This window comes from Ictalurus punctatus, chromosome 21 (genome assembly GCF_001660625.3).
Source record: "Ictalurus punctatus breed USDA103 chromosome 21, Coco_2.0, whole genome shotgun sequence".
Classification (NCBI taxonomy): Eukaryota; Metazoa; Chordata; class Actinopteri; order Siluriformes; family Ictaluridae; genus Ictalurus; species Ictalurus punctatus.
In genome coordinates this window covers 18,443,149-18,468,387 of record NC_030436.2, presented here as the reverse complement: position 1 = coordinate 18,468,387, position 25,239 = coordinate 18,443,149, and the positions used below count along the sequence as shown (strand labels likewise).

The 25,239-nt window shown below is 44.6% G+C and overlaps 1 protein-coding gene across 7 annotated transcripts in view; it reads right to left on the bottom strand.

Annotated features, from left to right (window-relative positions):
- Window positions 1-25,239, bottom strand: part of LOC108280984 (chemokine-like protein TAFA-1) — a 184,394-nt gene that overhangs the window by 57,916 nt on the left and 101,239 nt on the right. The gene's annotated exons all lie outside the window — the stretch shown is intronic.

Here is a 25,239-nt window from a genome sequence, read left to right as displayed (position 1 = left end):
AAATCGTGTCATCAGAACTGGAACACGGAGCGATGGAAGAAGGAGGCCTGGTCTGATGAATCGGGTTTTCTTTTAAGTCACGTCGAGGCCGGGTGCATGTGCGTCACTTACCAGGGGAAAATATCGCTCCAGGATGCATTACGGGAAGAAGGCAAGCCGGCGGAGGCGGTGTGACGCTCTGGGGAATGTTCTGCTGGGAAACCTCGGGTCCTGGCATTCATGTGGATGGAACTTTGACACGTAGCACCTACCTAAACATTGCTGCAGACCGAGTACACGCCTTCATGCCAACGGTATTCCCTAATCACAGCGGGCTCTTTCAGCAGGATAATGCGTCCTGACACGCTGCGAAAACGGTTCAGGAACTGTCTGAGGAACCTGAGGCGTCTGTGGGATGTTATAATCCGTGGAGGCTCCTCTTACAGGACTTAAAGGATCTGCTGCTAAGGTCTCGGTGCCGGATACCACAGCACACCTTCAGAGGTCTTGTGGAGTCCGTGCCTCGACGAGTCAGAGCCATCACGATATTAGACCTACACGATATTAGACAGCTGACCGGCGTAATTTCTGAGCATACAAGCTCCATCTTAGCTCCTTGATGTACGTACTGGTGTAAATACAAATCCCTGAGTTTGGTCCTGAATCATCGCAGTACCCTGGGAAGACTTCGTTGTCTATTGTGACTAGTAGAAATAACTCCAGGTAATAAATATCCTGTCTGAATCGGCATGCTGGTAAAGATTCCGTAATTATGATGTGTGAAAAAAGGTTTCTTCCATAGAAAGTTTTTTTTTTTTTCATATAGAGACACTCCAGATGAGTTTAAAATGCAGAGCAATGGAATATAAACAACATTTAAAAAGCAACACTTCTGGAGCAATTTATTCAGGGTAGTATCCTAAATCCAGTCTATAATCATACTGTAGCGCCTTTATACCCATCCCTTTATACCCATCCTTTATATCCATCTGTTTCCCACACGTGGAAATCCCTGGCCCGGCTTTTCCTTTGCGAAGAAGCAGCCGTGAACCTGCGACCTGCGTCTCGTTCCCAGAGCTGAGCGCGAGTGTGAAAAGAAGGGAAGGAAGGTCAGACTGTATTTTTCTCACCTTGACTGTAACCGCAGGCTGTGAGCTCACCCCGTGCAGATGTGATGGAATTAGGGAAACAGTGTGTTTTTCATCTGCGTAAATGCCAGGAGAGGGGCAGCCCGTGGCTGCGGGGCAAGTGGGAGACTTGCCAACATTTTTACCTTCAGGAGCTGCTGAGTTTGAGAAAAAGGACACACACTGAGTCTTGGGGGGGAAAAAAAATGGACTTGGGCTTGTTTTTGCATAAAAATCCACTTTTCTTACTGTCTTTGCCTCTGTCTTTATTCAAATCCCCACTCTCTCTCTCTCTCTCTCTCTCTCTCTCTCTCTCGCCATCTTTCTCTCTCTCTTCCCTAAGTCCAAGGCCATGTCTCTCTCTAATACTCCTTTCTAATCCTTATTATAATCATACACCATCATGCAGGGCTTAACAGACTGGACACACTCATAGATCTATCTGATCGCTATCTGAGCACTAGAACCTGACTGACATAACACTTGGCCAATAAAACGGGCAAACGTGCAGGTTTCACAAACGTACTGGGATCGACGATATGCATCGAATGTATGACAAGGCACCCCCAGCCTCCTACCACACACACACACACACACACACACACACACCACCAGCGGAAATTTACCAGCACTGTAGTCAGTACACCGACTAGAATGCTTTTAAGAGCTGGGAGGAAACCGGAGGACCCGGAGGAAACCCACACCCGGGTTCAGGATTGAAACTCGGACCCCGGAGCTTTGAGGAAGCAACGCTGTGCGGTAGCGACGGCGTCGATCCGATACCCAGGGTCAGTACCGTACCCCGCCGATACCAAACAAACAAATAGATAAAAATACTAGATCGGATTTCGGGGAGAATAAAACGAACAAATGAGATCTAATCCCGTATCAAGCTGAAAATATCAGATTTGGAAGCGGGAATGTTTACATATAAAAAGACACGGTTGTATTTTTTAGTTATAGAATCGATTCACACTTCATTATAAGCATCGCACTTCGCGTACGAGTGATTATCGCGGAAGGGCGTTCGAATGAATTTTTACAAAGCTGCAGGGGTTCATGTATTTTCATGCGTCATGTCGTTCCTCCTGCGTTATTATTATTAAGTGAAACGCTCCAGTATCGATATCGAGGATGAGTATCGATATCGGCTGATGCTCCAAGTTTCTGTGTCGGTATCGGGAAAGCTACTAAATACCCCATGAGTGAACGTGAGGACGCTCAAAAACATCCTCTCAGCTGTACGGTGCTGGCGCTGAGGCACTAAAAGGCCCGAGACACGTGTGTGAAGACGCTCGTCGCCACGTGACCTCCCGTAGACGTGTGATCACGAGACGCTTGAAGCTCTTAACCCTGACCGGCCTTGTGTGGCGAAACGCTCGTGATTCTCAGAGACACTCTGAGCACTGAGTCTGTTCTCAGACACCGGACTGTCTGTTCTGAGGAGTTAAAAACTTTCCCGTTTGTTTATCACAAACACATCATAATTAGCCCCGAAACAACACCTGCGTGTGGTATGAAAACAACCCCGGTTCCTGCGCAGTCGACAACTCAGCCCCTCTCTCTCTCTCTCTGACAGAAGAGCGGGAGATGAGAATCTGATTTTATCCTCTTGTGACGCTGAGAACTAATGACACCTCTCATCTGTCCATCCCATTCACATTCTTCTCCTTCCTGCTCCCCTCTCTCTCTCTCTCTCTCTCTCTCTCACATCCCCGAAGCTAAACCCCAACTGTTTTTGCCTGTCGAGTGTTCCCGTCTCAACGAGGACTGAAGTATCGGTGAAGTGTGATTAGATTTGATATTTCTGTCTAAATCACGCACCGCTCTTCGTTCTGAGATTAAAAAAAATAAAACTAAAAATATTGAACCGTCCGAGCATCTGGAACATTTTATTTTATTTGAAAAAAAAAACAACAACAAAAAAAAAAACATTCGATCATCGCTCCTTCTGCTTCCTCTCGTCTCTTTAGTATCTCCTCGACGCTCACAATGGAAAAAATAAATAAATAAATAACCCAGATGCTGAGGACTGGGTTTGTTCTGAATACTAAACTCGTCTGGCGGGGTCGGCTTTAATATTTTAGAGTCCTCCCGGCAGTACACAGGAAGTAATGCACTCTCTGGAAAACGCCGCTTCCTTTAATTGATTTCTGCTGCGGAAGCGTGTGCAGTGATGTAGGAGAATCGGACGGATCCTGGAAAACTCCTCCACCTACGTTGGAAAACTGTCACAAAGCACTGACACTGGAGACTCCTTCCGGAAATGTTCAATAAAAACCTCACTGCAGAAAACTAGGCATTTTAAACCTGTTTATGATGATGATTATTATTATTATTATTAATGTTAGATTATGCCGACCGTTCGCCCCGTGAACTGCAAGTCCCTGTGAGCGGGTCGTTACTATAGAAACGAAAAAGGGCGCATGGATATAAACCTGTGATTTTACAGCACTACTCTCAGAGCTGCTGTCGAATTAATCGACACATTCCGACCAATCAGAATCGAGCGTTCAGCATCGCTGCGTCTAAACCCCACACTGCACTGGTTTCATGTATTCCTTGGTGACGTGTTACACCCGGATGCTGTAACGGCCGTTTTTCCAGCAGTTTGAATCCAGCGGCTGCTTTTCTGTTATCTGCGGATCATCTGCGAGAGTTCCCTTAATCAGCCGCCTTCGAATAACACGACTCGATGGAATTAGCTGCTTTCCGGAGACAGCTCTGGAACTCCTGTGCGGAGGTGCAGGATTAGGAAGCGCTCGGTAAATAAGTTATCGGTGGTATTTTACGGTCGCACTTCGAGTGCTGCTTTTAGCCCAGAGCGATGTAGAGTCAGTCCGGAGCGGCCTGGACACGTGTCTCACGCCGCGTTCACAACAACCGGCGGCGAGCGGTGAACCCAAACAGCATGTTTACTCACAGCCCAGGTGACGTGGATGTCTTCAGCGCGGTAGAATCGACCGCAGGAGGTTCGGTTTTTTTTTTAGTTCCTAAAATAACTGCAGATTCACTGCTAGTGTCGGCTCATCAATATTCACTCGGAGAGCTTCTTACACATTTTGTAGCCAGGGACTTCTTTAAATACCACGGATCCCCTCAGTACTAGGGCTGTGACGGTGGCCATGACAACCGCGGTGGTGTCACATCACATGCCACGTTAATGTTTCTGCTTGGGTGAGCACTATGACGTTTTGTATACAAGTGTAATAATAATAATAATAAAATGAATGAAATTTGTATTTATAGCCTACTGTATAGGGGGGAGGGGGGTGTTCATTATTAAAGCGCACCTATTATGGTTCTGAAACGTGCCCTAATTTAGTTTTAAAGGTCTCGTACAATAGATTTATGAGCATTGTGTCGTGCCGGTTCTCTGATTAGATCACAGGTTTCCTCTTGAATCGGCCCCTGGTTTATTTGCCAAAACGATATTTACTCGGCACCGAGTCTCTGTGTCTGGCTCCGATGATCGCGACGGCGCAGGAAAAATAATCACGCGGGGGCCCGGGTGTGTTTATCTCGCGGGGCTTCCAAAACAGTAATTAGAGAAGCCGTGCCTGTGGATCGGTCCTAATCCAGTTAATACAGAGAGACGCTGCTTATGAGAGACGGAGAGAGAAGAGGCAGAGAGTGGAGACAGCAGGAGGGAAAAATGAGAGTGAGAGAGAGTCATGAAGACAGAATGAAAGGAACACAATGCAGCTGGAGTTGGAGTGTGTGTGTGTGTGTGTGTGTATCTTTGCGCTCTCCTCTGCGTCAGCCTCTCTGCGTGAACGCTTCCTGATGCGCGTCCAAATCGGCGCAGCCGGCGCGCTCTTTCCACTCGCTTTCATCACTCTTTCATCAAGCTTTTCCCACACTGCTGATTGATGCGGCGCCCTCGCAGGTAGCCGCTCATTGTGATTCGAAGAGCGCACAGGTGGGAGATAAATGTTTCACGGGCCGAGCGAGGAACTAAACATGTGGGGGACTGCAGAGTAAAATCACGGAGAGACAGAAGGAGGGTCAGACTCAACCCGGGTGGGCTAAAATACAGAAGGACACATGATGGCAGATGCCCCGTTGCTGATCGGTGTCGTTCTCTTGTCTTGGATGTCATACATTTTCTGACAGTTGGGCTTCAACGCCTCCATCGCTCCCTCAGACGCTCGCTCTCATTCTCTCTCTCTCTCTCTCTAATTATATATATCTATACATACATACGCATCGAATATTGAGACTAAGTCATCGTATTGACAGCAGGCACGGGGAGAATATGGAAGCTGATTCACGGATCCTACACCATACCGCAGTCCTGGTCTCGAAAATAAACAAACAAACAAACAAACAAATGATCGCATGAGCAAACTCGACGCGAGAAACGGCTACGGAAGGAGTGAAAACACTTCAGGATGCTGTTCTAGGAAAATAATCAACGACAAGGTTTTTGCGACGCAGCCAGACGCGACGCAATTTAGCAACGATTACAATTAATGAATAAATAAATAATCGACTCATGAAAGATACGTTTATTTTAACAGCAGGTACAAACAGTCGTTCCCTCACCTGCCTCTCGTTTTCTTTCTCTTGAAGTAAGACAGACAGGCCATGGCTATGAAATGCAACGTCCTCCATCGTGAACCAGTTTCCTGTTTGGAAACGAGTCGGGAACGCGGGTGTGGACGCGGGGTGCGAGCTTTATCGAGGGCGACAACAAGAAAACGAGAATCGAAGCCCGCCGCAAGGTTCGACGGAGTTAACGCAGAGCAATCTGTAACCGACAACATGGCGACACGAGCCTCGGGGACTGGCGTGGTTAAAAGTGCGCGGTGGGTATGCGACACAGAACCACCAGAGTACTTAATTACTTAATGGCAAGCAAAAAAAATAAACAAAAACAAAAGAAAACAGTCAAGGAAGAAGCCGTCGACGTGATGGGAGGGGGGCGGAGACAGAACCGAGACCAAAACAAAAGCACATGGACTAACAACAAGCACAAGCAGGGGAGTGTGCAGTGCACTCACGACCCAAGATATGGGCGGAGATCATGGTGCGTTCAAGTCCTCCTGGGAAGTTCGTATTTACGAGATGGGCGTTCCTGTATGCGTATTTGACGTCGCACACGTTGCTTCCAGCGTGTTCTCCCGTGCATTACATTATGAGCTGACCTCAATTCTGTCTTCACTTTCGCTCGAGTGAAAAAGGGAATCTTAAAGCGAGTGTACGGCGCGCACAAAACGCCTGAGAAAAACCTGAAAGAGACGACACTCGGGACGATTCGGAAGCAGAAACCCAAAGGAACCTTACACGGCTCAGAAATGCAACGTTTCAGCAGAAACACAGAGGCTTTCCATCAACTGCTGCCGCGACATGACAGACTAATTAACTAGCAGCTGGAACAGGAAGAAGACGGGAAATACTGACCATACAAGGAAAGACGGGACGCAAACACGGACAAAACAAGGCCGTGCTCGGATTACGGCAGGCGGACGAGGTCAGAACACATTCATACTTTGTTCTTGCTTGTTTTGTTTTATGATAAATAAATAAACTGTGTACGCTTTCAAGCATTTCTGTGTACAGCCCACTGTGTTGAATTGGTAATGAAAAGGAACTTGCTTTCGGTGACCTTACTTTCTCCCTTTCCACATATAAGCAGTTTTGTTTATTATGACCAAAGGCTTATCTCTATGAAGGAAACTCTGAATGCTAAATCTTCTCATAGCTCCACGCTTGACCTTAGCGATGATCCGAGTTTCCAGGGGAGATAGATGTTTATCCGGGAGCGCAGAAAGCTTCACGTGTGCTATAAAACTGCAGTGAATTTCTCCAGCGGTAGCGTCCTGGCTCGTTCACTAACAAGCTACCGAACGTTATTCCTATCGTTTTCGTTTAATCCACAGGCCAGGTTGATCGACTGTCGTGAGACAAGGAGGAGGCGGAGCTAAAGGTCGGAGATTTGCTAAAATCTTTCTTTCGGATGACTATTCCCAAACAGTCGCAGTATATTTTCTGTTTGGAAGGTTCATCATTTGAAAATCCGTCAATTGCTTCTGTCTTTTTTTTTTCCTTTCTTTTTTTTTGAAAGACGCTCGCAAGTAAAAACATTAGCAGTCACTTAACACCCAGGAGAGAAAAACGGCAAACTCGTGACAACACCTGCAAATTTGCTTGAACACAGGATTAAAAAAAGACGAAGAAGGAGCTGAGAATGACGTTTAGCCTTCAGCTCGACACGACGTGCTTGTTTGAACGATGCTGCAAACAAGCTGCGGTGACACCGGTGTGAGAAAGAGAGATCGAAACTCAAAAATAACACGGTGCTTAAAAAGCAGCAGGTTGCACCAGGCGAGGCGAGATAATGCACACACTGCGTTTATTATACGTCTCAAAAGAGCGAAGGAGGGAGGGACGGAAAAAGAAAGAAGAAATCATTTTGATTAGTAGATCTCTACTGCTCACAGAAGGTTACTGACTGCCATTGTTGCTGAGTGAAAGACTAAAACCTTAGGTGGGAAACCTCAGAGTCGGAGATCAATGAGTGCCGGTAACACCTGCTGAGGAACTGTCACTCAACAGGTCAGGTGTCACTCTTCTCTTTTATTTCATCTCGCTCTGGGTTTCCGGATGTAGAGGGATCGTGAAAGACATGAATATATACTCATTTAAAGAACTTTCAAGAGTTGGTGTGAGAGGCGGGATTAACGGTTCACTTTTATTCACGAGCACTCCAACTAAAATCCAGTGAGAACACAGTGAGCTCGGTGGCGAAAATGTAACCTGGTCTTCAAACAAACAGCGTTCTTTGTTTTCTAACGGTTTTCTCAGCTTGCCTTTCACTAATCACGCTGCCAGAGTTTTCATTCACGCACCGCAAGTTTACGCTCGCCATTCTGGGACAAACCTCTCGTCCGGGCGGGGCTTGACAGCGATGTACTCTCATTTGCTAGTAAGATTTGGAGTGACAGCTCCCTGACCTGGAAGTAGACACTTCAGTAACGCGAACTTTGGAGTACTTTGTAGTAGAGGGCGCCCGATAGTGGATTTTTACTGATAACTGCCGATCACCCATTACCACGAGTGGACCGTGAAAAAGTACCGTACTTTTTCAAATGAAATAAACATATAAACACGAATATATATTAACTATGAATAAATCATCTAAATACGAGATATACATCCAAACGGAACGAATTAGTGACACTGTTAAAATAGAGCCGTCCAAAATGAATCCAAAAAACACTTCAAATAACACGACAAAATTTGTCAGCGATAGTTTTTATTTCGCCTCTAGAGGCCGCTCTCGCACCGTATAACGACAGCGGGCTCTTCTCGGCCGCTCCCGCGACGTGGATTTTTGCTGATAGTTCCAGCACTCGGTTATCGGTGCTGATGAATCAGCAGAACCCATCAATCACGTCAGTCAACCTCTACTTTGTAGCTGAAAGGACTTACTTACTCAGTACATTGGTGCGTAATTAATATTTGAGGTTTGGGTAGTCTCATACGACTATTTTATTCGAGATGAGCTCTCGGGAGCGGCACGGAGCGTCATCGTCGTCTTCATTATCATCCTCGTCCTCCTCCTCAGCTGTACGCTTGAGCTGTCACGCCAAATCTCACTAGCCAATGAGAGTAAAGCGCTGTGAAGCCCCGCCCACACGTGAGATTTGTGCCAGAATGGCGAATATGAATGAAAACGTTGAAAGCGTAAATGAAAAAAAACAAACTCCTAAACCAAGATTAGCGAAAAGCTACGATAACTGTATACAAATACTTAACGAGCTTGGCGTACGTCGATGTGTTCATTTAGCTACCTTTTTTTTTTTAGTCTAGTCAACTCAGAAATACGTCTCGTGCTGGAGCAGCGCACTCTACCTTCATCGCTTCCTTTTCCGCCGGGTGAGCTAACAAACGTATCATTCGTCTAGCCCTGAAATGAAAATGTTTGCTAGTCAAATGCCATTTTGTCGTCGCAGCCAGTTCCCGTTTATTTGCATGGCGGCATTTCCACAGGCGTCTCTCCGTTCAGCACACGTGCTCGCAGCGATGCCTTTTTGTTCTTCATTAATGTTTTTAGATCTCGTCTTTTAGAAAAGAACGAATCGCCGGCGTATACCTCGTGCCTCGGAGCCCTGCGGCTCCGAGGGAGATAATGCCAAACCTTGCTCGTCGTTCCGAAAACATGGAGCGGCGCAATTTTAACCTTCAGTAAAGCAATTTCACCTCCGCTAGCTGTCCAGCCTCCAGTCGACTAACAGTGGAGATAGAGAGAGAGAGAGAGAGAGAGGCAGACAGACACACACATACAACACCTTCTTCCCTGAATAAATGAAACAGGAACGATGCACGGGGAATTCATTACTGCAGATCTGTACTCTGTTTAATCTGACACGCTGCTCTTTCTGTAAAACACCAGATTTGTGCTGCGCTAACCCGGAGACATCTGTAGCGGGAGAATAAGAAGTCTCTCTGAACGTGTGGGTTTTAAAGCTTTACCTTCATTAAAAACGCCAGGTTTTTACGGATATACTTCCAGCAAGCCTGGAAACGATCCCGTTTCCTTCTTCGCTTAGCTAGCTGCTAGTAAACTAGCTCGCTAAATATTTCACAGCTACACAGACTTGCTGGAAGCTTGAAGTGAGCAAAAAGGGCTAGACATGGGCGTAACAGCCGCATAATCGGTTTAACGTAATCCTATAATAGGAAACAGGAAGTCAATTTTTCGCTCGCTAAGATCGTGACTGTGATATGCGACGCTAGCCGGTCCAACGATTAGCGCGTTACTGATAAAATAAAAGTCTACATTTCTGCGTAACGAAACCCTCAGTCTGCGCACTTATACACGGACCTGACTGGATTTTTTTTTGCTCCGACTGAACAAATCCTGATATCTCCAAGGCAACGACATGGAAATGAGCGTTACTCACTTAATCATACCCTCCTATATTCAAGCCCAAAGCACTAAGCACAGGTGCAAATCCACCACACACACACACACACACACACCTGTGCCCTTTCGCACTTTTTCCTGTATGCATATTCGGCTAAGTTCTTTCAGCCGACCTAAAAGAGGCGCACATACATACGCACAGTGGCTCTCTGCGTGCGTTTGCTAAAATAAAGGACACCCACACGCTCCCCTGAGGTCCAACACTTCCCCAGCCTCATAATTAGATCCAGATTAACCCAGGCGAGCCCTTCAGAACCCAGGTGTCGAGCCGGTGGGCGTCTCAGAAAGCCTCCTGAAGCCAGGAAGTGGAGACTTCTAAAACAGGAAACTAGTTTGACTTGATTGTGCAAGCACACTTCCGTGCCCTCGGGTGAAACGCCGAAATATCGACTGATTATGAACCAACGCCGCGTTGTGAGAACTGCCCTGAAGGCTTTCGCTTTGGGCCGATCACAGGAATCGGGTAACGGTCTCCGTCCAACTGGAACAATTTATCTCGCGCGCTAACCGCGTCGTCCGAGCCCGACATCTGCGCAGGACAATATCGCTAACCTCGTTGGTGTATTTCCTGTGCTGCTGAACGGGAATCGTTCGACAGGAAATGGATTTCTGTGTTATTTTTTTTGTGCGCGACGCGACTGAACCTGATTATGGACCTGAAGATTACGTCGACCCGGACGAGAAATTCCGAGGATGTTGTAATTGCTAATAAGCTTTTTCCAGCGCTGTGAGTTCTATTGTGCTGCGTGTGGAAGCGAGGTGGAAACACAAGCGGCGAGAGAAAAAAAACGTACAGGGTCGAACGACTCAATTAACCTCCATAAAGGAGAAATAAAACTGCCCATGGAGGTATTGAGGAGGCAGAGGAGAAAAACAATGGGGCTGGAGATTACAGAACAGCTGGAGCTCTGTTCATGTTGTCGCCGTGAATAGGTCCAATTTGCGACCTGTAGATGGGTTTGGTGATGGGAATGTGGGAGCAGGAAACCCCATAGGAAAACATCCTCTTATCTCTGCACAGAGACAGCGAGACAGACAGAGAGACAGACAGACAGAGAGAGAGAGAGAGAGAGAGAGAGAGAGAGAGGCTGTAATGCGTTACTTCTGGCATCAAAAAACACTCAAACCATCCACTCAGTACAAACAGGAATGACAGGTATCCTTCTGTACATTCCTGTAGCTCGTCTTCATCCCCAAGCTTCACGCTTTCCCTCATCGTGCCTGAATGATGGTTCAGGGAAGAGCGTTACACTACAGCGGTGTTGCATTCTCGTCCGTGATTGGTCAGTAGGCGTTGACGAATTATCTGTAACAGCAGCTCATTCACAAGGACTCGTATTGCGGACGTGCCACGTACTATAATGTAAGGCTGATAAACTCTTGTTTTTTGCTTTCTCTGATGTCGTGACACCTGCCTAGTGTGATACGGTCACTCAAGCTACATAGATTGCATGCAAAAGTACTCATTTGACCTCAAATCAAATGAGGTATTTCCCATTTTGGCAGCAAAATACATGTCTTCCAGTGAATAAAATACAATCGCAGGACATCACGGTTTACTGGAGTCATAAGTTATATATTATAATAAAATTATTAGAGGGCGACTGGTTTTTTGTTTTTTTTTTGCAATTAATCCGCACCGATGTCCGATTGCCGGAACTTTCCGTTATCTGGGAAAATCCAGTACGAGAGCGGCCTCTGGAGGCGAAATAAAAAAACCGCTGCTGACAAATTTTGCCGTGTTATTTGAAGTGTTTTTGGATTCATTTTTCATGCCTCTATTTTTATTCGTTATTTGGAGTGTTACTTTTTGGTTATGTATATATTTGATTTAATTTCTGACACATATTCATATGTGTATATGTATTTCATTTTGAAAAAGTACAGTACATTTTCATGGGACAGTCAGTACTGTTGATTTTTGTAATAAAGTTCACCGGTATTTTACTTTGAGTGTTTTCATCCAGTATCGGTTTTTAAAACTATCGCTTGATTAACCGGTTGACTTAAGTTAACTTAGCCGCTTAGTTATCGGTATCGGTCGAATCCACTTATTGGTCGACCTCTAAAAATAATGTTCGCTCATGATAACGGTCATGGAATTTAGGAGAAAGTTATGAAACACTTCAATCTGAGAGCCGAGGTTCAGGTGCCGTGACTAGGAAATCACTATTCAGTGAGCCCTAGTGTCCTGTGAACTCTGTGGGCGGCGTCATTCAGGATGAGGCCACACCCACCAGGATAGGAACTTAGGATGGGATAATGCTTCTCCCTACAGGGGACGTGGACCATGCCCGAAAAGCAAAACAGAGCAGTGTTAAACTTTCATTTTAATCACCTATCTGTATGTTTATCATCTTGTGGTTGAACAAGTTCCTTCTAACTTTTGAAGAGCTGCAGCATTGTGTGTGTGTGTGTGTGTAGCCAGCATACTCTGTTCTCCTGAACTTCCTCCTCACATTGTTTCTCTCAGTCTACCCAGTATCCTCGGACTCCACTGATCTGAAATCATTCTCCGTCTGCGTGTCACGGGGGATACGAACGTCATCTCTATTACCTTTTCTTCACCTGGGATGACATCTTCAGAATACAGCCCGGGAAACGAGAATGCGCCCGGAACCACGAGAACCCAGATAGGAGACAGAGCATAAAGATGAAGACATAAATATGAAATGCATGGCAGCAACAAGACAGAGCGAGAGAAAGCTTCTATGAATAATGCATTGGTTTCTGAACACACATTTCCGACACCGTTTCGCTGATGAGAATGGTTGTATAAATTGTGTAAGGTGTTAATAACAGTTCTGTCATGACCACACACACACACGTACGCGCACAGGCACACGTCAGAGCTGCTCGGCTGTTAGAGCGCTCAGGCAGATATGTGGCAGCGGTTTGGCCGGCGTCCATCTCCAGTCATCTGGAACGACACTTGATCAATCACATCACTTCATTACCCAGTGTCCGCTGCGACGGCCTGCCCGGGCCACTGGCAGCGAGAGCAGGTTCCCCGTCTCAAGTTCACCTTGAGCCAAACAGACCAATAAGACTTCTCGTGTTAACGGCCGCAGGGCTGCTGATTGGTCGCTGCAGCTGTCCGTCTCTCACACGGCGCTGAGTTATGATGGGAAGTGACCGATGGAGCTGGAGCACAGATGGAGCTCGGTGCACACATTTACTCAGCAGCGGGAGAAAGGTGCAGTCGGGGGACGGTGAGGAAATCCGTGCCAGAGGCGACGAGCTGCTAATCCAGCTCAGAACTCCGGCCAAAATCGGCCTGGCTGGTCAGAGAGGAGGCGCCAGGGCAGTTTAGCAAGCCATGCTGGAGTGGAGTCTACCTGAGATTTTACAGCGCGTTTCTATGGCGCCGGCGCTCAGAGACGAGAGGGTGTGATATTTTTGGTGCTGGGAAACTTCAGAATCGCATGATTTACGTTTACATTTATTCATTTAGCAGACGCTTTTATCCAAAGCGACTTACAGATGAGGATTGCATGATACAATGCATCATACCAATGATTTACACTTGAAGAGTGTGTGTGTGTGTGTGGGGGGGGGGGGGTGTGTGTGTGTGTGTGCGTGCAGGACTAAATAGAGCTTTAGTAAGAAAAGCTAAGGCAAGTTTATGGGTTCACATCAGTGAACAGTCAGTCAGTGATTCAGTCAGTCATTCAGGGAGTCAGTGAGTCAGTGATTCAGTCAGTCGTTCATTTAGTCAATCAGCCAGTCAGTGAGTGAGTGAGTCAGCAATTCAGTCAGTGATTCGGTCAGGCATTCAGTCTGCAATTCATTCAGTCAACCAGTCAGTGATTCAGTCACTCAGTTAGTCAGTGAGTCAGTAATTCACTGTCAGTCATTTTTAGACAGTCAGTCAAGCAGTAAGCACTTCATTCATTCAGTCAATCAATGATTCAGTCACTGAGTCATTGAGTTATTTCAGTTAGTCATTCATTGAATGAAACAGTTAGTCAGTGATTCAGTTAGACAATGAGCTAGTCAGTCGGTGATTCCATACTGCAGTTTGTCAGTAATTCATTCATGTCAGAGAGTGAATTCAGTCAGTCAGTAATTCATTCAGTTAGTCAATCAAGCAGTGAGCAATTAATTAATTAATTTATTCAGTCAGTCAGTCAGCCAGTCCGTAATTGATTCATTCAGTAACGCAATCAATGGATGATTCAGTCAGTCAATGAATGATTCATTCATTCAGTCAGAGAATCAGTTAGTCAGTGATACAGTTAGACAGTGGGAAAGTCAGTCAGTGATTCAGTAATGCAGTCATTGATTCATTCATTCATCCATCCATCCATTCAGTCAGTGAGTGATTCCTTCCTTCAGTTTGTGAATCAGTTAGTCAGCGATTTAGTTAGACAGTGAGTGAGCCAGTCAGTGAATGATTAATTCATTCATTCATTCAGTCTGTCAGTCATTCATTTATTCATTCAGTCAGTGAAGGATTCAGACAGATACTATATTGCACTTTATTCACACATATCCTGCTATAATTGTGTACTGTTCATTCAGCGTCGGCGCCACGAGGGGCCACCTAGGACACCGTGCCCCCTCACCTCCAGTAAGACCCCCACCCTACCCCCTGAACTCTGATTTCAGCTGCTGGGACTCAGCACCACGCCACTGTGCCCTCCTACTTCTTGAAATACTGATAATTAACCGAATATTTTTAAAAAACCATTCTGTAAATGAATTCAGTTTTACCATGAATACTGATTACGAATGAAGAGTAGCAGTTGACAAAAAACCCCGAAAACTTAACGTTATTACGTACAGTCCTAATCAGCCAATGACATACAAATATACGCTGCTATTACGGCAGTGGCGTAAATAACGGTTGAACGCGGTCATGAGAGCAAACCTTGCAAAGCTGACTTTGTCTAAAACGTTTAACGTTTAGCTCGATAATTCAACAGTAATGGAGATTTCGCAGCGAATGGAAAGACGCTGCTTTGAGAACGTTTAACACTTCCACTCGTCGCCAGCAGCTTTCTAAAGGCAAGATGTTTTTTTTTTTTCCCTTTTTTTTGGTCTATTTTACTAGCATGTGGTTATGTGACCAGTGCTGGTCGTTATTATTCACGTGAGTGCTTTATGCGTAGCCTTGCCCTTTAGCGTCGTCGGGTGATAACGATGGTTTTTCTAGTGTGCCACGCTTAATCTTTGTTAAAAATAGACTCCGTAAAGTGGTATTATTATTATTATTATTATTATTATAATTCTTGGCTAAACTAATATGAAATCTGAGCCTCTCTTTACACTACTCACAACCCGAAATGATCCAGCTGCCGCCATCTTTAATTACTCGGGGAGGTCCGGGAAAGGAGTCTGATCAAACGCACCGCGTCCACAATTACAAGGAAAATACATGCGACTTTATTAACACATAATTCTGTAAAATTATTATTATTATTCTAGTGAGATGGGCGAGGAAGCCGAATACCCTGCCGCCGACCCCGTGTTCATTTCACACCTGTTACGATGACGAAGACGCTGGTCAATATGCTCGGCAACCACCTGCCCACTAGCTGTAAATACAGCCTGTCCAATTCAACGTACTCCACTTCAGTCCGGCAGACAGGAGGTGCTGGAGCCGTGTTCATGTTCTGCATGAAACAGATCGGCCTTCAAAACGTCACCAAACCTGCCTGTAGAACGTCTTTAACGATACATCTACAGTCCTCATGAGCATGAACTCGTTTAGCGTTTACACCCACACGGAATAATAAGAATAATAATATCACCGAGTTAAAAAGCATGCCTGTGGGAATGCGATAAAACTTATTTAACGCACAATAAAAGAGGGTGCTGGGCTTGTAATTTACGCGCAGGACATTTTTCAGAGGCGAAACCACGAAGCGATGCAGATGACGAACACGGCAAAAGAACCCAAATCCCCACCTGCTGTATAATGGTCCTCGGTACCTGTGTACGAGGTGTGCAGGTGCGTTAATGACTAACGCGCTGTGAAAAGCGCCTGATTGATGGGTTTTAGTGTAAATCACGAGCGCAGATACGCTTCCCACGCCGGCTTGACACATTCGATTCAGAACAGGCTGAGCGTAGAAAGAGAATGCCAAGTAGCTCGCATACTTGTGTGACCTGCGCGAGAAAGTGGAGAAGGAAAACGGAGAAGATGGGGACTGCGTGCTCGCTCTGAATGGCTGATGAGGCATTTGAGATGGTGTGGGAAGGAAGCTGTGTAACCTGCCAGTCAAACCTGGGTGATGCTTGTCTGAGCACATGGCGGGGGCATTAATGTACAGGGGATGAGATGGAGGAAGCGGGAATGCGAATAGTGTGTGAGTGTAGCTTGTTAAATTGCCTACACCACAATATCTCCTACGCAGTTCGGAAGTGGATGATTTAGAAAAAAAAAAATTATACAGCAATTATACAACTGTCATATTTATTATTATTATTATTATTATTATTATTATTATAGTCGAAACATTCTCCGATTCGCGTGCGTCGGACATGAGTACGGCTAAACGGTCTCATTTACCCACAACCATCACTGTGAAAGAAACATTTTTGTTCAACTGCGATTTCGCCAATTCACGTAGCTTTCCAGCACAGAAAAACACTCCACAAATTGCATCACACGTTTTGAAAAAAAGCCGCAGCAAAATCAAACGTTTTTTGGCTGCAACAATCACACACACACACACACACACACAAAAAAAATCGACTCGGCGAAATGTACGGTTCTTTGGAGACTAAAAAAGTTCTTTATGTTTCATTACAGGTTCTCATCATAGTGCAGTGTATTGGTTCTTCAAGGTCCCTTAACAGGTTTAAGTTCTGAACCCTATGAGGTTCTTTGTGGGACTGGAAAAAGTTCTCCTGGCATCACTCTTAAGAACCTTCCTTTGGTTCCTTAAAGCACTAACGAAGGGTTTTTCGCGAACTTCTGATTACACGCTTCCTTGTTACATGGCGCTGTTTTGAGGAACCATTTCTGCGTTCTAAAAGCACGAGTAAACGGATGGTTCTCTAAAGAACTTGAAGACTAGACGGTTCCTCGTACAACTTAAAAGGGTTCTCCTACGGCGTCGGGCTGCAGAACCGTTTCGGTTCTGATCGGAAGCTCTGTCTCGAGGAGCGCAGGGGTAATTATGCTTCTCCTGACCCGGGGACGGTTGAGGCATTATAACGATTCAGACTTGGGAGATTCGGAGACCTCTCTATGATATGTTTTATAAAAGCATCTGGATTTATTTACGAAGTGTGGGTAGTTCCCACTTGGCTAGTATTTATCTAATACTAATACGGATTTCTATTTGAAATTTCTTTAGTTAAACGGACCGAAGCTGATCCTCATAGACACTCGGATTGACTATTTACGAGACACTACAGTATATTTAAAGCGGTTTCGACAGCCACATAACATATCAAGGTCGATTCTGACTGCTGAAGGGTGTCTAGACTGACAGCGGCAACACAGCCTGATGCAACAGAAGCAGCCTGGCTTTTCCTCTGAAGTCCTTGCCTGTGTTTTGGCACGTCAGCACAGCGTGATATGTATCTAGACAGCGCTAGTGTTTTTCTGCGGCCCAATCAATCGGTTCAGATCATTTATGAATGAGCAGGCTGGCTGAGAGTCTGCTCCGAGAGACGTGTCCTGGCACCATAATCTCCTCCGTTACACACACTCTCTCGCAAACACACACACACACACACACACACACACACACACACGCGCTCGACTAGTGTCCTGTTATCTGTATCTGATCATTTTTTTGGTTCATATGTTCTCTTTCGCTTTTAGAATTTGCCTATTTTTCATGCGACCGCAAGCGTTCCCTCACTTTTTTTCAATCTCCCTCTCTCTGTCGTATTCCTCCGGCGTGATGCTCGGCGTTATGCGCCGACACGGAGAATGCAGCTGTAATCATGAGGAGAAAAAGTCCCCCATCAGCGCCTGACATTTCTCTCCATCAGATGCCATCATGCATGCACGTGTACACACACACACACAGACACAGTTCTGAGTCATCTGGTGTCTGGGAAGTGCGTGATAAATCCGTGAAGTTCTCATCATCAAAAACGAGGATGGAAGACAGGAGAGTGGACTTATGTGGGAGCAGATGAGAGACATAGGAAGAGAATGAGAGCAAACAAACGAGAGAGAGAGACGGAGACAGAGAGAGAGGCTGTATGCGAATGAGAATATAAGATCGTAGGAATTTATTCACCAACTTCCTACAAGACTGCGTACAGTAGGCAACGCCCCTCTGAGCGCTTTGTCCTCAGTTAAAAAGTAATGAGATGACATTTATTCTGAAAAAAAAAGAAAAAGGTAACACTAGTGCTTCATTTCACTATTCGGATTATACTCGTCCTTGTTATTTGTGAAGCCGCTGTGCATTATGAATGAGCATCTGGTACTTCTGTGTGTGTGTGTGTGTGTGTGTGTGTGTGTGTGTGTGTGTGTGTGATTGATTGTGAGTGTACCTGAGCATCGGAGTTGTGCACTTTTCAGACTGACACCAGCCTCCGGGCCTGCCTGTGGCCAACACATCATAATCCGCACGTCTCTCGCTGCACTGCATTATTCATCCGCACAGGCTCTGCGCTGCACCGCTATATGATCCAGGATCAGTTCTTACTTCGAATCCTGCTGTATGTGCAGGCTGAACTGATCCCGGGTCAGGGTTGCGTCACCTACCTCGCACCTCGAGCGTGGCAATGTAATGCTGCTTCCACACAGTCTGCTGTATTGTGTTATCCTTCCTCGCGGGTGAAACACAGACGGAAGAGTTTACAGCAACTGATTTTATATAAACACTGACAGAGAGAGAGAGAGAGAGAAGAGAGAGGGAGAGAGAGAAGAGAGAGAGAGAGAGAGAGAGAGAGAGAGAGAGAGAGAGAGAGAGAAGAGAGAGAGAGAGAGAGAGAGAGAGAGAGGAGAAATCTGGATCTAAATCAACATTTTCAGAACAATGTCTTAGCTACACTGAATGTATACATGAAGTAGCTACGTTTAGTATATTAGCATGCTAACTCTTTTACATGAAGTAGCTACATTTAGCATTTTAGCATGCTAACTGTTTTACATGAAGTAGCCACATTTAGCATTTTAGCATGCTAACTGTTTTACATGAAGTAGCCACATTTAGCATTTTAGCATGCTAACTGTTTTACATGAAGTAGCCACATTTAGCATTTTAGCATGCTAACTGTTTTACATGAAGTAGCTACATTTAGCATTTTAGCATGCTAACTGTTTTACATGAAGTAGCTACATTTAGCATTTTAGCATGGTAACTGTTTTACATGAAGTAGCTACATTTAGCATATTAGCATGCTAACTCTTTTACATGAAGTAGCTACATTTAGCATATTAGCATGCTAACTCTTTTACATGAAGTAGCTACATTTAGTATATTAGCATGCTAACTCTCTAGTTTATTAGTTGTAGTATGCTAACACTCAAGATTTGTAGGTTCAGTGTGCTAGCAAGACGATTTTGCATTACAGTAAGCTAGTGTAATAGTTTAGTGCACCAACACTCTTGTTATAATAATTTTGGTCTGCTTGCAAAATAATTTAATAATTTCATATACCAGTACTCTTATTTTAATAGCTTTGTGATGCTAGCAGTCTTATTTTAATTGTTTTATATGCTAGCAGTCTTATTTTAATTGTTTTGTATTCTAGCACTTGTATTTTCAGTTTCAGCATGCTAGCACTCTTGTTTTTATAGTTTTGGTATGCTAGCAAGCTTCTTTTAACAGTTTCAATATGCTAGCACTCTTGTTTTTTTTTTAAATAGTTTTGGGATGCTAGCAAGCTTCTTTTAACAGTTTCAGCATGCTAGCACTCTTGTTTTAATAGTTTTGGTATGCTAGCAAGCTTCTTTTAACAGTTTCAGTATGCTAGCACTCTTGTTTTAATAGTTTTGGTATGCTAGCAAGCTTCTTTTAACAGTTTCATTATGCTAGCACGCTTGTTTTTATAGTTTTGGTATGCTAGCAAGCTTCTTTTAACAGTTTCAGTATGCTAGCACTCTTGTTTTTATAGTTTTGGTATGCTAGCAGGCTTCTTTTAACAGTTTCATTATGCTAGCACGCTTGTTTTTATAGTTTTGGTATGCTAGCAAGCTTCTTTTAACAGTTTCATTATGCTAGCACTCTTGTTTTAATAGTTTTGGTATGCTAGCAGGCTTCTTTTAACAGTTTCAGCATGCTAGCACTCTTGTTTTAATAGTTTTGGTATGCTAGCTTCTTATAAGAAAATTGTACCCGATGATACCGAAGTGTGTCAGCTCGAAATCGCACTGAGAAGCATACCGCCTAACTCATCACACCTTCGTTCTCTCTCTCTCTCTCTCTCCTCCACACTTTAAATCTCCGCTCGTGTTCATTGACAGAGCGGGTGATGGCAATGATGCTGTATTGATTTTCTGTAAGCGCTCAATGAAGGAAGATCAGGAACACAGCTGTGCTCTGTATGTCTCTGCTGCCGAAAAGGTCAACCCTAACGCTAGGCTGGTGATAGACAACGTGAGGCTTTGCGTTTAGGGACATGAAATATTATTAACACATTCATGAACACTGAATTGCTGTAACAGGAAAGTCATCAACGACATGGCCATGTGATGATGCTGAGTTCCCGTCTCCACCCCGAAGTTGATTATTGAAGCATTTTATTCCTCTTAAACCGCTGAAATTTTACCAACCATTACTACGGAGTTCATTTTGAAATGAATGACATGTACTTTTTATCCATTTACGGCTACGTTCAATGTTGTGGAACGGCCATGAACAAATGACGGGAAAAAAATGCAGCTTGCAACAAGAAACTCCTCTGTCCTGAAGACTTTCCCTTTACACTTTTACCTCTAACTACTGTACGTGCTGACACTGGAGACTCCTTCCATAAGTGCTCAATAAATGCCATTTACAAAATGCTGAAGATGTTTGAAGTTGATGAAAATGACTGTTTTGATGCCGTTTACAAGTGCTTCTCCTGGGAAATAACTATGCGAGAGTGAACATCTGGAGGATTGTTTGCATGTGTGTGTGTGTATGTGTGTGAGTCGGGGGTGGACTTTTTAAACTAGGCTTACGGGAAGGATGCACAGCAAAATCATCAATGTTCAATTAACACCCACGCTGTTAAACCGGTCTCTGGTGTACATCGCAGATCAGAACTGATCTCTATTGTATAATGAGGTGTTCATTTAATGCTGATGAGCTCTCTCTCTCTCTCTCTCTCTCTCTCTCTCACTCTCATTCCTATGCATGTGCTCATGAAGGATTCCTCAAGTTCACGTGCTGGCTGGGACTCTGTAAGTGTTTAATTACATTCTCTGAAACGAAGCTGCTGTGTACACTACAGGATGCACTCGCACCTCGGCTGACCAGCTCCTGGTGTTAATGACATTAATATGGAGAGTGAGCAACGCTGCAGCGCACGCGGTGAAAATGAACACACCACTGTGCTGCCGTTAAACACTGAACACTGGCCAAGTTAATAGTGGCTTGTCTCATGCCATCTTTAATATAAGATTAGAGAGCAGGGAAGGAAATGTGTCTGCTCCCTCCCTCCCTCCCTCCCTCTCTCTCCCCCCCTCTCTCTTTCCCTCTCTCTCTCTCCCTCCCTCTCTCTCTCTCCCTCTCTCTCTTTCCCTCACTCTCCCTCTCTCTTTCTTTCCCTCTCTCTCTCTCTTTCCCTCTCTCCCTCTCTCTCTCTCCCTCTCTCTTTCCCTCCCTCTCTCTCCCTCCCTCCCTCTCTCTCTCTCCCTCTCTCTCCCTCTCTCTTTCCCTCTCTCTCTCCCTCCCTCCCTCTCTCTCTCTCTTTCCCTCTCTCCCTCTTTCCCTCTCTCTCTCCCTCTCTCTCTCCCTCCCTCTCTCTCCCTCTCTCTTTCCCTCCCTCCCTCTCTCTCTCTTTCCCTCTCTCTCCCTCTCTCTTTCCCTCTCTCTTTCCCTCTCTCTCTCCCTCCCTCCCTCTCTCTCCCTCCCTCCCTCTCTCCCTCCCTCCCTCTCTCTTTCCCTCTCTCCCTCTTTCCCTCTCTCTCCCTCTCTCTTTCCCTCCCTCTCTCTCCCTCCCTCTCTCTCTCTCTCTCTCTCTTTCCCTCTCTCCCTCCCTCTCTCTCTCCCTCTCTCTCTCCCTCCCTCTCTCTCCCTCTCTCTTTCCCTCCCTCTCTCTCCCTCCCTCCCTCTCTCTTTCCCTCTCTCCCTCTTTCCCTCTCTCTCCCTCTCTCTTTCCCTCCCTCTCTCTCCCTCCCTCTCTCTCTCTCTCTCTCTCTCTTTCCCTCTCTCCCTCCCTCTCTCTTTCCCTCCCTCTCTCTCTCCCTCTCTCTTTCCCTCCCTCTCTCTCTCTCTCTACACACACATCTGTTTCTCCAGCTGGCCCTGAAGAGAAACTCTATTTACCAGTCCCTGCCATGATGCTTTCATTTACTTTATTCATTCTCCAGGTCAGTTTAATAAAACACCAATTAAATCTTTTCTCATTAGCTTGAAGTAAAAAAATGTCCACATTGCTTCCTGTCTGTTTACACTCGGAATAAATGACTGCTTTTGTGTTTACTGTTCGGCTGCACTTACTTTACTTACTCGACATGTTTTATTGACTTTCTTACGTTTTTACTTACTTTATTCACTTATTTACTTTCCATATTACACTTACTTTACGGATTTTACTTACTTCCCTTATTTACTTTAGTTACTTGGTTACTTATTTTACTTACCTTATTTACTTTCCTGATTTTACTTACTTAGTAACTGTACTTATGTTACTTATGTAATTTACTTTATAACTTTCTCATCCTACCTACATACTTATTTTAATTACTCACTTTATTTTACTCACTATATTCACTTATTTACTTTGCATATTTTACTTGTCTTACCTATATTACCTATTCCCTTTATTTACTTACTTTTCTTACTTATGTACTTCCTTTACCTACGTACTTTACTTATTTGACTCACTTTTACTTATTCTGCTTACTTTATTCACATATTTACTTTACTTATTTGACTTATTTCCTGTCTTTTGCTTGTTTACTTTACTTATTTTACTTCACTATATTGACTTATTTACTTCACATATTTTACTTGTTTTACGTATTTTACTTATTCCCTTTACGATGGACTGGCACCCTGTCCAGGGTGTACCCCGCCTTGTGCCCGATGCTCCCTGGGATAGGCTCCAGGTTCCCCCGCGACCCTGAAGAAGGAGTAAGCGGTAGAAGATGGATGGATGGATGGACTTATTCCCTTTATTTACTTACAGTAGTAACTTTACTTATTTTAAAGTAAAGTTTACTTATTTTAAAGTAAATATTTGCTTTATAACTTTACTTACTTCGTTTTCTTACTGACATACTTCCTTTATTCATTTTACTTACTTACTTCTTTTACTTACTTTACTTACTCAACTTATTTGACATACTTTTACACAATTTCCTCACTTCATTCACTTATTTACATATTCCACTTACTTGACTTATTTCCTTTTTTTTTACTTTACATATTTCACTTTATCTATCCGTTACTTTACTCTATGACTGTACTTACGTTCTTCCTTTACTTATTTTATTCCTTTACTTGTTTTATTTACTTACTTGCCTTATTTGTGTCACTTACTTTAATGACTCACTTTACGTTACTTTACTTACTTCATTGATTCCACTCTCCATACTCGCTTACATATTTACACATTGAGTGCATTTGATCGAACTGATTGACGTTACTGGTCATTTGTGAAATTGCCAGAAGGCACTCCAGCTTAAATTCTTCCACCTGCACACCTGATTCGATTTAATCAGACACTGATTAGACAGAACAGGTGTGCTAGTGGTAGAATTTAGTAAACGTGCTCTAAGAGTAAAATGGCATGGCATTTAAATACACCTCCAGTCTTTATCCCTTGAATAGAAGTCTGAACGGGCTAAACTATCAAACATTATAGCTTTATATCAACAAAGATCGCAGCAAACAGATCGCAGCGAAGAAGCGTTCTTGTTTCTAGGCTCTGATCTGATTTTAGGCTCGCAGAAAGCTAGTGGAAAGCACAGTGATGTCTGTCTGAAACCTAAACAAGGCTGTGTTATGATTGCGTGTCGGGGGTTAAAGACTACTCCAACACTACTCGAGCTGTGTATTCGGAGTAAAGGCTCCCGAGTGGCGCAAAAGAAAACCGTTATCATCGCTGGGAGATCGCACGTTTGAATCCAGGACGTACCAGGACCCGATCGCCGGTGTGAAACTAATGCGTGCTATTTTATTCTTTTTCACTATTGTGACATGCTGCATTAGTGCAGCTCACTCAAAAACAAAAAGGTTTCCCCAGCCAATTTTCCCAGCCACCTACCTCTGATAAGCAAACTAGCACTGTATCTCAAATCGCATGCTTATGTACTACTCAAAACCGAGATTAAATGCTGACCAGTTTCATTATTACGGCTAATGTTTGAATTTATAAACCCTCTCTTCAGACATACCGGGAGCTCCGTTTTGCGTACCGGCCTTCTACCTAGTCCCTAGATCATTACGACGATCACGACGACGGCAGAAAGATTAAATACGGACAGAGATCATGAAGATCGTCGTGTGTTTAACGTCGAATCAAAATCGCGAAACATCTCACAGCACGACTTGGAAACCCGGACGTCTCGGCTCTGACGCGCCGTCTAGCGGACGTCGCTTTCCAAACGGCGGGTGCGCGAATGATAATGGCGCTCACGTTACCTTCCACAAAATCACGCATGGAATATAAACCAGCGGGACGCTTCATGTCGGGCGCAGTACACCGCGCCAGTGTGGATTACTTTCCTGTAACAATACAACACTTTCCACTAGTCTGGGAATCCCATGCACGGAATATTTCTTTGGTTTTGGTTATCCAAAAAAGCTTGGGGTGACAGGAAATCCATTGGCCGCAAAATTTTGGGGAACCTGTAATCCCTAATCCAGTGGGATGCTAGGCCTGGAAAATAAACGCTTGCTTCATGCCGTCTTTGTTTGGAAAGAGCTCCTGACAGCTTGCTAACGTGAGGGAAAGACCGGAGGACCATCGCGATGTCCGAGCGTCGGGGCTAAACTGCTCTGAGAATCGGGAAATACTAACGTCGCCTCACGCTTTCAGAACTAGAAATCCGTACCCATTTTGACCAAAGATAATCGTTAATAAGAATTCCTTTCTGCTACAGATTGTAACGACTTCTTATTC